Source organism: Alligator sinensis, unplaced genomic scaffold (genome assembly GCF_000455745.1).
Source record: "Alligator sinensis unplaced genomic scaffold, ASM45574v1 scaffold250_1, whole genome shotgun sequence".
NCBI lineage: Eukaryota > Metazoa > Chordata > Crocodylia > Alligatoridae > Alligator > Alligator sinensis.
In genome coordinates, this window is record NW_005841888.1 from 1,045,846 (window position 1) to 1,060,121 (window position 14,276).

The following is a 14,276-nucleotide window of genomic DNA, read 5'->3' on the forward strand; positions in this document are numbered from 1 at the left end:
TATTCCCAACCTCTTACCTCCTATTTTGATATAATTCTCTGCATGGCTTCCCTGTGGTCTAATAACGCTATACAAAGAAATATGTTCTCACCGCATTCTCTGGGGATGCACTGGGACTTGGTTCCTTCTTGCAAGCAGCTTAGGTTTCTTGAGATGCTGCCCACATTGTGGTTTGGGTGAGGTCAGAACAGATGTAGGCAACTCAAAGCCAGCCATTACCTGTTTGAAGTTTCCTGGCTATAGGTGGGCTAACCTGCTGATGACTGAGAAATTTCTGATTCTTGCTGCAATCGGGTCTGGTCCCAAGGTGTCAACACAGGAATTGTCTGATAGGACCAGACAGTGCAAAGGAAGGGGTACAAACCCTTCAGCAGGCAGATGTGGAGTGATATGCTCCCACACCCAGACTGGTCCTACCATAAGTGCAGCTCTTCCTCCTGCTGTCCTGCTAGAGAGCAGGTGGGGGAGAAGAAAAACCAGGCCTCAATGGGCGTGTCTACACATCCCTAGTAACGTGCAGCAATAAACTCTGGAGTTTATTGCTCCCAGGCACCTCTGCACGTGCATCTGGGATTGCAGCACGTTGAGCCGCAACAGAACAGCCCCAGCTGGCAGGAGGTCCAGGGGGGGTCAACCTGTCAGCTGGGGGCTTTTCCCCCTGGCTCAGTGTGCCACAGAGGGAATGGCTGGGGCAGGAGGGTGCTTCAGTGCAGGCAAAGCTATCAAGCAGCCTCTGCGTTGAAGCACCCTAATGCCCCAGTCAGTTGGGGCAGCATCTAGTTTACTCCAACATAATAGGGGCACTGGTATAGACATCAAAACATTTACTGCGCAGCTGATTAGTCTACTAAGCAGTAAACGTCTTGTTTAGACGTGCCCAGTAACTTCTATCCTAGGTCTGCAAGTTGCTGAGGTTCAGGGAGCACCCTATACAGACAGGGGGCTCTGATTCAGCTCCTGGCTTATTTGTGCTTAGCTGTGCTTCATTTTTCATAATGAAACATGGTGATCTCTCCAAGCTTCCTAATGGTGTTTCTGGCTGAATTTGTATATAACAGGGCTGGTCTGAGCTATGGTAATCAACCCCTTATTGGTGGCCAGTAGTATCAAGGGTACAGCAGCCTGGAGGCAGCACTGGACATATTTCGGCTGCCAAGTCCTGTAGGAACAACCCCTGGTGGGTCCCATTCAGACACCTGGCTGAAGTAGGGATGATTTTCCTACGGCTGGCAGTAAAAGGAAAAGCAGCAAATGCTTGAGATATAGTGACCAAAGCAGGGGCATTTCAAGGTAAAACAATGCCTAGTTTGGCTCTTGGGCCTCCAGGAAAGGGCCAGGGCCTCTCAGCCCTTCTCCCTGGGATGGCCTCTCCAATGCATTCCTCAGTCAGAGGGTACTAGATAACATGCATTTTTCCATGCTGGGATCAGTCCACCCTGCTTTGTTCTGCTCTTGTGGCTACACTTCCTGTACAGCCCCTGTTGGCAGGCTGCCCCACTTTCAGTAGTAATTGGGTTACAAGGGCAATAATGGTCCCTGGTTGCATATGCTCTCCCTTTTACAAGGAGAGCAAGCCCTTCTCTTGGGTCCCACGCTCCATTAGAAGACGTGGACTTGCTTCTACACTGCTTCCCAGGGTCTAGGGCACCTGGCCCCAGACACCCACCCCTTCCCTGCCCAGGGTGTGATTGCTGCCTCTGCATGTCTGAGACTTCCCTGGGGGCCCCTTGCTGATCAGCTCTGTGGCTGCCATGCCCTTGCCTGGGCTCTGCTACTTCCCGCATGCTCTGCACAGACCTGCACTCTGCTGCAGTCTGCCAGGCATGGCCTGCTCTGCACGTGACTCCTCGGCTTCTCTGCAGCCCCTTGCTTGCTCCGCTCATCAGCGCCAGCTCAGCTTCCTGCTTGCCACGTAGCTCCACAGCCTTCCTGTGCTCCTCCCTGAAGTAAGAGGCCAATTCCGGGGTCCAGTCCTGCTCAGAACTCCTGCCTCTTTCCCGGAGGGTCTCGGAGGTTGATGGGAACAGTAGCTTGTTTCCTGTTCAGCAACTACATTCTGATTTGCCAGGGGAGCATAGATTCAAATGTAGATAGATCACTGATGTGTTTTAATGCTCACTGAAATTTAGAGTGGGTTGTTGTGGCTTTTGATCTTTGCACGTGCACAGGCAAATGCCCAAGTAACTTATCTGCATTGGGAAGGTATGAGTGCACACAGAAGCAGATGCAGGATTTCACAACTGGGGGTGTGGGAGCAGTGACCAGTGTGGCAAGGTGGTTTCCAACCTCCTCCCCCACCTTTCCACAACCATTGCAGGCTGACCATGACATGGGAACTTTCAGGGACTTTTTAAAGTCCCTAGAACAGGTAAAAATCCTGCCCCCTTACCCTCCCTGCTCAGGGGCACAGCCCTTCTCTTCCCCTTCCCCTCCCCCATCTCCCATTTCCCTGTCCTGCTACTGCTGCTTTGCCTGCTGTCTCGGGAGCAGGGAAAACTCTAGAGCCACTTGTGTCTGCTCCAGCTGGACTGTTCAAGGGCTGTGTTCAGCTGCAGACAATGGTAGCAGGCAGGTGGATTCCCCTTCCTCAGGCCTGCAAGGGATTGGGCTGGGAGAAGAAACCTGCCTGTGGCTACTGCCACTCTTTTTTGTCTCTCTTCAGCTTAGCCTGGCCCCTGTGCAGCCCAGCTGGAGCAGGCAGGAGCAGCTCTGGAGATTCCCCTGTGCCCTGGACAGCAGGTAAAACAGCAGTGGCAGGTGCAGGAAGGGACTGTGGCTCTGAGCAGGGAGGGGAAGTTGGGGGGATTCTTATCTCCTTTGGGGGGCTTCTGGCTGCTGCTCCCATGGCACTATCCAGCCCAAAATGGGGGTGCAGCCACGCTACTGCACCCCTTCTGGATCCACCCCTTATTGTGCATAAGCAGATGTGCCTTTCAAGTGGACCGAATCCTTTTTGCTTCCCTCTGAGCAGAGTGCTTCGCTACCTGCAACTGCTAGAGGGAAACTTGCAGTACTGGGCAAGCTTCTCATTCCTGCCCTAACTGATAGAAAGGGGCCAGTGAGTCATTTCAGATGGTCTAGGGAATCCTCAGGTGATCAATTAAGTTGTTTTTTTTATGGTCTGTTTGCACCACTAGAGCAGAACAAGGACGCTACATGTGTCATCTCCCTTTGTCTTTCCTTCAAGTCCCACATCCAGACAGAGCACACAGATCTCTTCCCATACTAATGCCCATAGTCAGAATATGGGCCTCTCTCTCTGTGCCTCGTACACCGGTGTTGTTTGCTTGCATGTTAGTCTTATTGCACGGACACGGTTTGCTGTAGCCTTGCTCACATCCTCATCCTGGCCTACCAGCTCACTTTCATGAGCTCATTTCCATGTCTTACAGCTGTTTGGTCATAAAGAAGTTTATCAGATACTTAAAGTATGTTCACACAGCAGACGCAGTGCCTGGCAGAGGCCTGCTCCCAGTCTGGAAGCTGTGGAGCTGCATGGTGCTATGAGCAAGCTATTGAGCATGTAGCTGGCTATCAATGCTGCTAATATGCCCACCTGCTGTGAAGTGTGACCACAGCTATACTGCTTCTGATTCAAGGGGCAGCTTGTGCATTGTATGAAGGCACCGGAGCCTGGCACGGCAAGTTTGCAGAGCAGATGTGTAGATTCCTCTTTAGGTGTCAGTTTAGCTAGAGACAGACATTCAAAAATCTTGAGCCTAAACTGATTCAATCTTTGCAGGCTAGCCTAACCTGGCTAGGCTGAATCAGTTTGTAACTGGACAGACGTTCTCTCTCGACTGAGGAAATTCAGGCACGTGCCTGCAGTGGCTCAGGCTAGAAGCTGGGGGGCACTAGAGCAGCCCTCCCTTCCATTGCACAGTACTAAGCTGAGGTGGGGTGTGGCTAGGCCCCAGCTGGATTCCGTGATTAGGGAGGTCTGCCTGCACCATCCCAGGCTTTTCCCCGCTCAAGGGGCAAGAGTGTTGCCAGAGCCCAGCCCCTGCTAGCACTCTGAGGCAAGGAGGGTGGGAGGGTGCAGTGCATGCATCTGTTGAGCTTTTCAATCTCCCTCCCTCCTTTTTTATACCATCTGCAGCAAACTGACAGGAGAGCAAGCCAGCAAGGGGCTAATAACAGAGTTTATCACCTGATGAGCAAAACAATAGCCTCTCTTCATTACTTCAAACTCTTCTTAAACAGCTTACCAGCTGACCTGTTGATCAGCTCCAAACAGTCTTAAGCAATCACTGTTGTCTGCCTGTCCAAGTGAAATTGGAAACACACAGGTCTGCATTAGCTAGCATACCACATCCCTAGAGCCTGCAGGGCTGGAGTCCCTGCTGTGGGAGATGGGAGGGAGGGGGAGATTTCCTGCTTGAGCAGCAAACGGGGGTGGGGGGTAGGGCAGGAGGAAGCCGGGCAAACCCTACTGTGCCTGCAAGTCTCTGCTGAGCTCCAGCCAGGGAGCAGAGGGAAGGGGCCAGCCCTGCTGTGGAGTAGAGAGCCTCACCCAGCCCAGAGAGCATGTTGGGATGCTGGGGGTGTCTGGTTTATCTTAAACCAGCAAGGGGTCTGGGACAGACATTGCATAAACCAGTTTGAGCTAAATCAGTTAAGTCTAATATACTACGTTCAACCAGGTTTATCTCAAACCGGTTTCAGCCATTTTCAAACTGGTCTATGTGCACTAAACACCTGTTCTGTTACAGGTTTAAATCAGTTTCTGATCACTTAAACCAGTTTATGTGTAATGTCTGTCCCTAGCCTTTATGTTTGCATAAAAGCCACTGCTGCCTTAGGTGTCTGGAGCTCTGTACCTCCCCTCAATACTTTGTTGAAGTTGATTCTGGATTTTCCCTATGCAACATTCCCACGACACTGGGGAATACAGAAAAGAAGGATAAGTTCTCTTACACATTCACAGGTAACAAAGATTGGGCCCACGCCCCAGAGTTATGATCTAGAACCAGATTTTCCTGAAGTCTCTGGTTCTGGTCTTCTTTTGATATTGACCCTATCCTTCAAACTAAGTGTCCTGGCAAAATAACATCACCCTTAAAATATTGAGATTGTGAATTCACCAGAAACTTGTAAATGGCATAGAGTTCCAAGAAAATTTAGGAAGCAATGTCCTGAATATGGACTCGGGGAATGGTTCCATTTTGTGGCCATATATTTTGTTAAATTAAACCACAAACCAAAGCTCTTGAACATATCAGCTTTGAGGTAGCAGGAGCTAGGGCATACAGGTTGAGTCTTGTGCTGCATACAAAGCTTTTTCAGACTCCCAGGTCCAATTACAAATCAGTAGTACTCAAGAAATAGGGACTGCATGGCTGCCAGGGCAGGAGCCCATGGGACAACTGGATCTGAAAGATCACTGGGAAACATGAAAAAAAATCTTTTTATTGCCCTTTTCACTGTCATGCCACCCATTGGCCTTCTGGAGGAGGGAGGTTGTTAGATGGTTTCTGCTGCTCCCTAATCAGCCAGAGGCATTGAAGTTGAGCAATCTGAGGCACACCTTCCCATGCACGAAGTGAATGTGCTGCAGCTGCACGTGCTGCCTCAGTAGCGCTACACATCCCTGCCATTCAGTCCCATAGCTCTTGATTGACAGCCTGCCACTGAAGAAGACAAGATGATAAGTGTTGAACATCTCCCCACACCACAGAGCTGTGCTGATTGTCGAACCCAACAGTGGCATGAGTGCTAGAGCAGAGGTTCCCAGACTTTTCTTATTGTGGACCCTCTTCCAGATTCACCAGCTGCCCATGTACTACCCCTACCAGCGTACATTTTATATTTTAATCCCTTAAATGCCAATTATTATGATAATGAAAATTAAATCCGTCATTACACAATTTCTCCTGCATACCCCCAGAGATGTCTTGCATACCCTCGGGCATATGCGTACCAGTTTGGGAGCCTCTGTAATTAGAGGGTCTTTAGCTCTTGAACGACAACATCTCTAGTGCTATTATAGAGTTGCAGTGTGAGACCCGAACTCCTTTTGCTGAGGGAGCATCAGAGTATTTGTGCCTGCATATGCTAGTGTGTTTAAGATTTTCAAATTTGTTTATATCTGAATGGCCACTAAATTCCATAGGCTCCATCTTCAGCCATTTAAGCACTGCCAGCTGTGTTCATTGTAATTAGAGCACTTCAGATGTCTCTGCCTTCTCCCAGAAACTCTCATTATGTTTTTGACTGGTTGTATTTATTTCATTCTAGTGACAGAGTACAGGGTTTCTGTCACTACCTCAGCCTGAGATAACTGGAAAATGCTACAGTTGGCATACATATTTGTATAGCTCCATTAATGTAGGAAGGGTAGGATCACTGAAACTCCTGAAAGGAGAGCCATTCAATCCTGCTTCCCTCTTGCTGGGAGTTCCCCATCTAAAGTGACACTGAAAGGCAGAGGAAAAAGAGAGGTCTTAGATGAACTAAAGGGCCACTGGGAACAGTAGGGATGCAAATAAAAACAAAAAATATTTCCCCTAGTAACAATCATTTAAGTAGCAGTTGGAAGCAGTAATGTTTAGAGCTTTCAGAGAAAGTTCACTGGCTTCTTCCCAGTTCTGTGATCAACTTGTTGCATGTGTGGCTGTGCTAGTAACTTCACCTCGGGGTGCTTTTGCTTTCCCAAGTGGGATTCATGACTAGACTGAAGATCCTTGTCTAGAATCTGCAATAGAAGTGCAAGGTGCTGAGTAAGTTTTGGATCCCATGCATGTTCAGAAACATGTGCCTGATGCAAATAATGGAGATTAAATATTTGCCTTTTTCATGCCCAGCCCTGGAAGCTATTCCAAATTTAAACAATGAAAGGTGCATAAGATCCAGCGAGTCAAGAAATAAGAGTTTTGTAATAATGAGCTCTCACTTTTATGGAGTGCCATTTAATGCATGGTATCTGTTCATCAAAGGGAGGCATTAATTAGAATCTGTTGGTATAAAATGTATTTCAGGAATGGAAAAAAACAAAACAAAAATGCTTCTACATAAAGTAGTAAACTCATCATTGAATGATACTTACAAAAACAGGAGTTTCTCAACAAGGATATTTTGTATTCTCTTAGTAGAAGAAAGTAATTTTTTACTCAAAAAGAAGAGTCGCTATTGTCTGGAACCCTCAGTTTTTCATAAGATATCTTTCAGGGTATTGTACTGAAGGCTAATGATGAGGGCAGCTGGATAATTTAAGCTGGTAATGAGATGTAGGTGGCAGCCCTTCTTCTGAGTCAGCAGTTTGAACAACAGCAAAAATCTGTATTTACAGCCAAAGATCTTGTGCTTTACCCATGTCATTAAGCCTCATACAAACCCTTGGGATTCTTGCTGCACAATACTCACTGGACAGATGGTTAAACCTAGGCACAAGAAAATTCCTCTCCCACCCATTAAACCACCCACTGGACCAAATTCAGAAGCGATACAGACAGGTGTGTAAATTGCAAATCTATACTGTGTGGAAGGGAGACTAAGTAGGTATAACTTATAGACAGGGTGCCAGACAAAAGCGTATGTTGCAATATCTACAGCACTAAACTCTTCTTTCTTCTTGTTTCACAAATGTCCCTGAAAGATTGGATTAGAGCAGGGCAGAGGTTTCGTATTTTGTAATGCCAAAATCAGTAAATAACCTTAAAAGATCCCAGTTCAGAATGCTCTTTGGAAGTTGTTCCCATTTGCAGTGGAAACATGAGGTCTTTAATAGGAAGAGTGTTTCAATAACTTTCTGGTATTTTTCCACTTTGGCACAGCTGCTCCTTGCCAGATTGCAAGAGAGAAGAAAGAATTCAGTGCTAGCAGCTTGATCCTGCAGGATAGGATGCTGAGCATTTCTGCCAGGGACTGAGTGCCCTCAACCCCCATGGAAGTCAGTTTGAGTTTAGGGAACTCAGCATCTCACAAATGTGCTTAACATCACAGAGTCATAGAAGTTTAGGGCTGGAAGGAACCTTGTGAGATCATCGGGTCCAGCCAACCTGCTCTGGGCAGGAAAGACTGCTGGGGTCAAATAACCCCAGCAAGGTGTGCGTCCAGTCTCCTTTTGAAGATCTCCAGGGTAGGTGCCTCCACCACCCCCGCTGGGAGTCTATTCCAGAGTCTTGTCACATGAACCGTAAAGAAGTTTTTCCTTCTATCCAGTCTGAAACCTTCTTCTAGGAGTTTATGACCGTTGCTCCTGGTTTTCCCCCTGGGGTGCTTTGGTGAATATTTGTTTGCCTAGCCTCTGATACTCACCCAGATATATTTGTAAGCTGCCACCAAATCCCCCCCAAATCTTCTTGTTTCTAGGCTGAACTGTCCCATATCTCTCAGCCTTTCCTCGTATGGCTTGCTCTTCAAGCCTCTAATCATATAAGTGGCTCTTCTCTGGACTCTCTCAAGCTTCTCCACATCCTTCTTGATGTGTGGTTTCCATAGAACTGGATGCAGTACTCCAGCTGTGGTCTCACCAATGCCAAGTAGAGCAGGAAAATAGTACCTTAGTTCTGCTAGAGATGCATTGGTTGATGCATGCCAGTATATTGTTTGCTTTGCTAACTGATCACACTGATAGCTCATATTCATTTTATGGTCAATTATGACCCACAGGTTCCTTTCGGACGGGGTGCTAGCTAGCATAGCACCACCGAGCTTGTAAGTTTTGTTGTGGATTTTTCCTCCCCAGATGGAGCACTTTACACTTCTCAGTGTTGAATAGCATCTGGTTCTGATCTGCCCACCTAATTATTCTGTCTAGGTCTGCCTGGATCATCAGCCTACCCATGGCCACACTTCTCCAGAGTTTAGTGTCATCAGTGAACTTGGTCAGTGTGTTTTTCACCCCCACATCTAGATCATTGATGAAGATGTTGAAAAGCACTGGTCCAAGTACCAAACCCAGGGGGACTGCACTGGCTACCTACCGCTAGGTCAACACAGATCCATCTGTTAGTACCCTCTGGGTCTGACCCTGCAGCCAGTTTCCCACCCATCTGACCATTGAATTGTTGAGCCTATAATCCCCTAGTTGTACCTTGAGAGCCTCATGGGACACCAAGTCAAAGGCCTTCCTAAAGTCCAAGTAAATGACGTTGACCTCATAGTTTCATAGTTTCATAGTTTCAGGGTCGGAAGGGACCTAATAGATCTTCTAGCCCGACCCCCCGCCAGGGCGGGAGAACAACCCAAAAAACACAACAAAACCACTCACCCTAAAAACAAAAACGGGACTCAAATGAGTCCAGCCAGGTAGGTATCCAGCCTCTTCTTAAAGATCCCCAGGGTAGGGGCCAGCACCACCTCCCTTGGAAGTTGGTTCCAGCTCCTAGCCGCCCTGACTGTGAAGTAGTTTTTTCGGATGTCCAATCTGTACCTCCTCTCCATCAACTTGTGCCCATTATTCCTTGTTATGCCAGCAGGGGCTAGGGGAAACAGCGTCTCCCCCAAACCCTTCTGGTTCCCCCTAGTGAGTTTATAGACGGTCACCAGGTCCCCCCTCAGCCTTCTCTTGTGGAGGCTGAATAGGTTCAGGTCCCGCAGTCTCTCACTGTAGGGTCTGCCCTGTTGTCCCCGGATCATGCGGGTGGCCCTCCTCTGGACCCTCTCCATGTTGTCCACATCCCTCCTGAAATGGGGCGCACAGAACTGGACACAATACTCCAGCTGCGGCCTGACCAGCGTCGCATAGAGGGGGAGGATCACCTCCCTGGCTCTACTCGAGATGCACCTGTGGATGCACGACAAGGTCCTGTTAGCCCTGCCAACCATGACCTCGCATTGTCGGCCCATGTTCATCTTGGAGTAATCTAGGTGGTGAGCAATCTGGTCGTAGAATGAAATGAGGTTAGTCAGACATGACCTACCCACAACAAAACCAGACTGGCTATTGTTCAGAATTTTGCCTTCTACTAGCTTATTGCAGATGGACTCCTTGAGAAATCTTTTGAGGATTTGTCCTGGGATTGAGGTCAGGCTGATCAGCCTGCAGTTCCCTGGGTCCTCTCTCCTCCTTTTCTTGAAGATAGGTACAACATTGCCCCTCTTCCAGTTTTCTGGGACCTCTTCTGAGCTCCACGAATTCTCAAACGGTTCACCGGCAGTCCTGCTGACTTATAGATGTCCAGACTCTCTAGCTGTTCTTTCACCAGCTCTACATTGACTGTGGGTAGATGATCATCCCTACTGTGACTATTCTGTGTCATATTTGCATTTGGCAGGCTATCACTTTTAGACTGATGGAATACAGATGGAAAAGTATTCGTTCAGGAGTTTTCTCCTTGGTGTCAGTGATCAGATGTCCAGATGCATTGAGCAGTGTTCCTGTGTTTCCACTGTTTTTCCTCCTGTTACCTATGTATCTATAGAAAGACTTCTTATTGTCCTTGATTTCAGTTGTTAACTTGGATTCAGTCACCGCCATTGCTTTTCTAATCTGCCCCCTACAGGTGTGGACCAATCTTATGTAGATCCTGGAGTGTCCTGTCCTCCTTACCAACTTGGCCTTGCAAATGACTCTTCTACTTCTGTGGAAATGAGCCAGAAACTGCCTTGCTCTGAGAAACACCATTCTGGCCTTTCTCTGTTGGAAAGGGCTTTGTTGTTATGTGACACCTAAAAAAAGAATGAGTCTCCCAGATTTATGGCTTTTTCCTCCTCAGAAAAGCAGTATCCAAATTAGGCATTGCTAAAATCAAATCACAGAGCTTAATAATAGCATCTGCACAGCTGAATTATTTGTGTTTCTCCTTGTGTTGAGTTTGTAGGGATGAATTGCTAAGGGAAATAGCTTTTTCCCTTTTTCAAAACCAAATATAGAAACCAGATGGATGTTGATTACACCAGAATTAAATGGTTTAGGGGGTTGTGGTTTTTTGTTTTGTTTTGATTGATGAAATAAAGTAGCAGTGAAATATCCATGTCAATTGCCATCCTGGCCAGAACAAACTCAGTAACAGGTTCAAACGTCAAATACTAGCAATTGTGCTCACTGACGTGTTGAAGGCCGGTGGCTCTTTCCATCTTACCACCACAATTAAGTTTTGAGGTGGAATTCTGACCCTATTCAAGTACATGGCACAACTACCATTGACTTCAGTGGAGGCAGGATATAACTCTGGTTGTTTTATTTCTGGCCTTTTCTGCTGTTTTGCTGTGTTGAAAGCCATTTCAGGATCTTGCATTGTTTGAAATGAAGTAGGAAAAATGTTTTTACTTTTTCTGACTTAATACCTGACCCTTCCTTTGTTCCTAGGTATTTTCTCCCCTGCCATCAAGACTCGATTCTTTTTTATGGTATCCCTTGCAGGAAGTGTAATATTTGAGTGACTAACATATTGCTGGATCGTTGTCCAAAAGAGGAAGAAGGCAGCTGGCCGAAGCAAGACAGATGATGAAGCATTTTGACAGTTTAGGGGCAGATCCTCATCTGGTCTGAACTGTAAAAGCTTCTCTGGTTTCAGTGCAGCTCTGGCAACATAAATCGGCATCTTCCACAACTGAGTGAATCTACCCTCTCACAGCCATGGTTGTTTGTAATCCAGCAGATTTCCCGCCTATGGCAGGGGGGGGGGGGGTCCGCACTTCAGAAGGTACTACACTGGCAGGGGGCTGGACTCTCTGATCTCATGAGGTCCCTTCCAGCCCCTAATGGACCAAACATGGATATCCAGCCTAGATATCCAAGGCAAGGTCTTTTGTGGTGGTATCTTTTACTGGATTAACTGCATTCCAACTTTACAGTTGGTTCAGTAAAAAAATATAATCCATAAAAACCCTTGCCTCTCTCTAAACTAACAATTATTTTCAGAAAGGAACTACAAGACATGGTTTTAAAGCTACCAGCTTTACAGGATATAATGTTGGAGTTTCCTAGAAACTGTAGGATGAAAAGTAGCTGCCACCTGTTACAACAGGCTCCATTCAGATTTGGGTTTTGAGCAGTCAGTCACCATGCTTGTGAGCTCCATGGGAACTGCAGTTCTCATTAACGCTACTTCCTGCTCCCCACAAGCAGTAATTTCCTGTCTATGTGAAGCAGTGTTTGTTCCTTCCGTCTCCAGATGAGTATGATCATTGTGTTTATTTTGAAAAGCTGTCTGCAAAATTCTTTATTATTTTGCTTATTTAAAAAAAATAAAATCCAAGCAAATAAACATTAAAAAAAAAAAAAATCCATCTGGCCTGTATGCAGACAGCCCTTCCAGTGCTGGCACTCTTAAATTAGAAAAGGATATTGGCTAAAGTTTTCCAAAACCTTTTTAAGTGACTTAGGAGCTTGAGTTCCATAGATTGAAACCAGGTGCACAGCAGAAACTTTTGCTGACATAGTAATGTCATTTAGGGGTGAGATTTATTTTTTTGCAAGGTTTCCAGACCAGCAAGAAGCGTTTTTGCTGGTATAGCTCATTTTGCTCACAAACCTAATGTAAATAACTCAAAATCACTCTTTGCCAGTATTAGTTTCAGCTGCACTGTGAAGGCATTCATATAATTCGTCTGAGACGCATTCTCTTGTATAGTTTAGGCCTTAGATACCCGCGGCAGATTTTTAAAGGTCTTTAGGATATAATTTAGGTATCTAAGTACCTTTTAAAAATAGTTACCAAAGTCCCATTTATTCGTCTCTTCACTTTTGAAAATGTCACTTAAACACTTCTGAAAAATTGGTCTCAGTTCTCTTTTTGTTTAGGAATCCAGAGCAGTTTCTGCTTTATATATGGAAAGAAATTGAAGTAGAAGGATTATGGCAGGGGGGGGGGGGGGATGTATATGCCTGTAAAATGGAATATATGTTTTGACCAGGTGATGATACACTCTTTCCCCATGAAATGCTGGTACTGGAAGACTGAACAAGGAGAATCAGTCCATCCAGCCATCTAGATTAAGGGCATTCATTACTGAAGTGCAAAATCATTTTTTCTAAAGCAGTATCTTGTTGGCTTTGTTTCAGCATTGCACAAGTGTCAAACCAACATCATATTTATAGGATTGGCAGTGCTATGCTCGCTAGCTCCACAACCGAAAGAGACTTGGGGATCTTGATTGACCACAAGATGAATGTGAGCCACCAATGCGATGCTGTATCTGGCAAAGCAAACCAAACTTTGGCATGCATCCACCGATGCATCTCAAGCAAAACCAGGGACATCCTCCTCCCGCTCTATTTGGCTTTAGTGAGGCTGCAGCTCGAATAATGTATCCAGTTTTGGGCCCCCCTCTTCAGGAGGGACATGGATAAGCTTGAGAGTCCCAAGGAGAGCCATCTGCATGATCAAAGACCAGGAGAGCAAGCCTTATGAGGAGAGGCTGAGGGACATGGGACTGTTCAGCCTGGAGAAGAGAAGGCTCAGGGGGAACTTGGTGGCAGCCTGTAAGTATATAAAAGGGGAGTGCATCAGGAACTGGGAGAACAGTTGTTCACCAGGACCCCCCAAGGGATAACTATATATCTAATGGCCACAAACTTCTGGAAGGCCAATTTAGATTGGACATAAGGAAAAACTTCTTTACAGTCCGAGAGTCCAGGGCGTGGAACAGACTCCTGCCACAGGTGGTGCAAGCACCTACTCTGGACTCATTCAAAAGGCATTTGGATGCATATCTTGCTGGGATCATTTGACCCCAGCAGACTTCCTGTCTATGGCATGGGGGGCTGGTCCCTTCCAGCCCCCCATATCTATGAAATCCTGCCTAAGCTTAGATGGTCCTTGGGACCACCACATTAAGGCATGCCAATTTCTGTAGCCATTAGCACACAGAGAAGTGATGAAATCTGATGTCCTTTTGCTACAGGTTGGGTTGGAGAAAGTCCTTGATACAAGTCTAGAACAAGGATTAAACTCATGCTTCTGGATCCATAGCAAGATACCTTAGCCAGTCTTCTACTGTACCCTGAAGCATATCTGACATCCCATATTTATGTGTCAAAGCACTTAGGACATGCTAAGCTTTTGACCTATCCATAAGAGCAGTAAAACCCATTAGAACAGCAACTGGTAGCTTTACCGGCAGTGGCCTGGAACAATCTAGTTCCAGGCGGACTTGGGCTGAGTAGTTTGGGCAGCACATCAGTGGTGGGGAGCTTTGCCTTTGCCCACACAAGGGCCAGGCAGTTGAGAGCTGTGCCTACACTGCTTCTGCCTGGTCCTCAACACCCTGGCGTCCAGGCTGTAGCTTGGGCAGAGCTAGAATTTGCCTGGTTCTGGCACGGCTCCCCACCACTTGGAAGCTGCACCCATGCTGCAGCTGAAAGGAGAGGTGTGGAGATAAAGCAGTAG

The 14,276-nt window shown here is 46.7% G+C and overlaps 1 long non-coding RNA gene across 1 annotated transcript; it reads left to right on the forward strand.

Moving 5' to 3' along the window:
• Positions 1 to 2,229: 2,229 nt before the first annotated feature.
• LOC112549277 lies at positions 2,230 to 11,544 on the forward strand. Its single transcript, XR_003092659.1, has 3 exons — positions 2,230 to 2,368; positions 2,663 to 2,739; positions 11,252 to 11,544. It is a non-coding gene; the product is annotated as an uncharacterized LOC112549277 (long non-coding RNA).
• Positions 11,545 to 14,276: the final 2,732 nt, after the last annotated feature.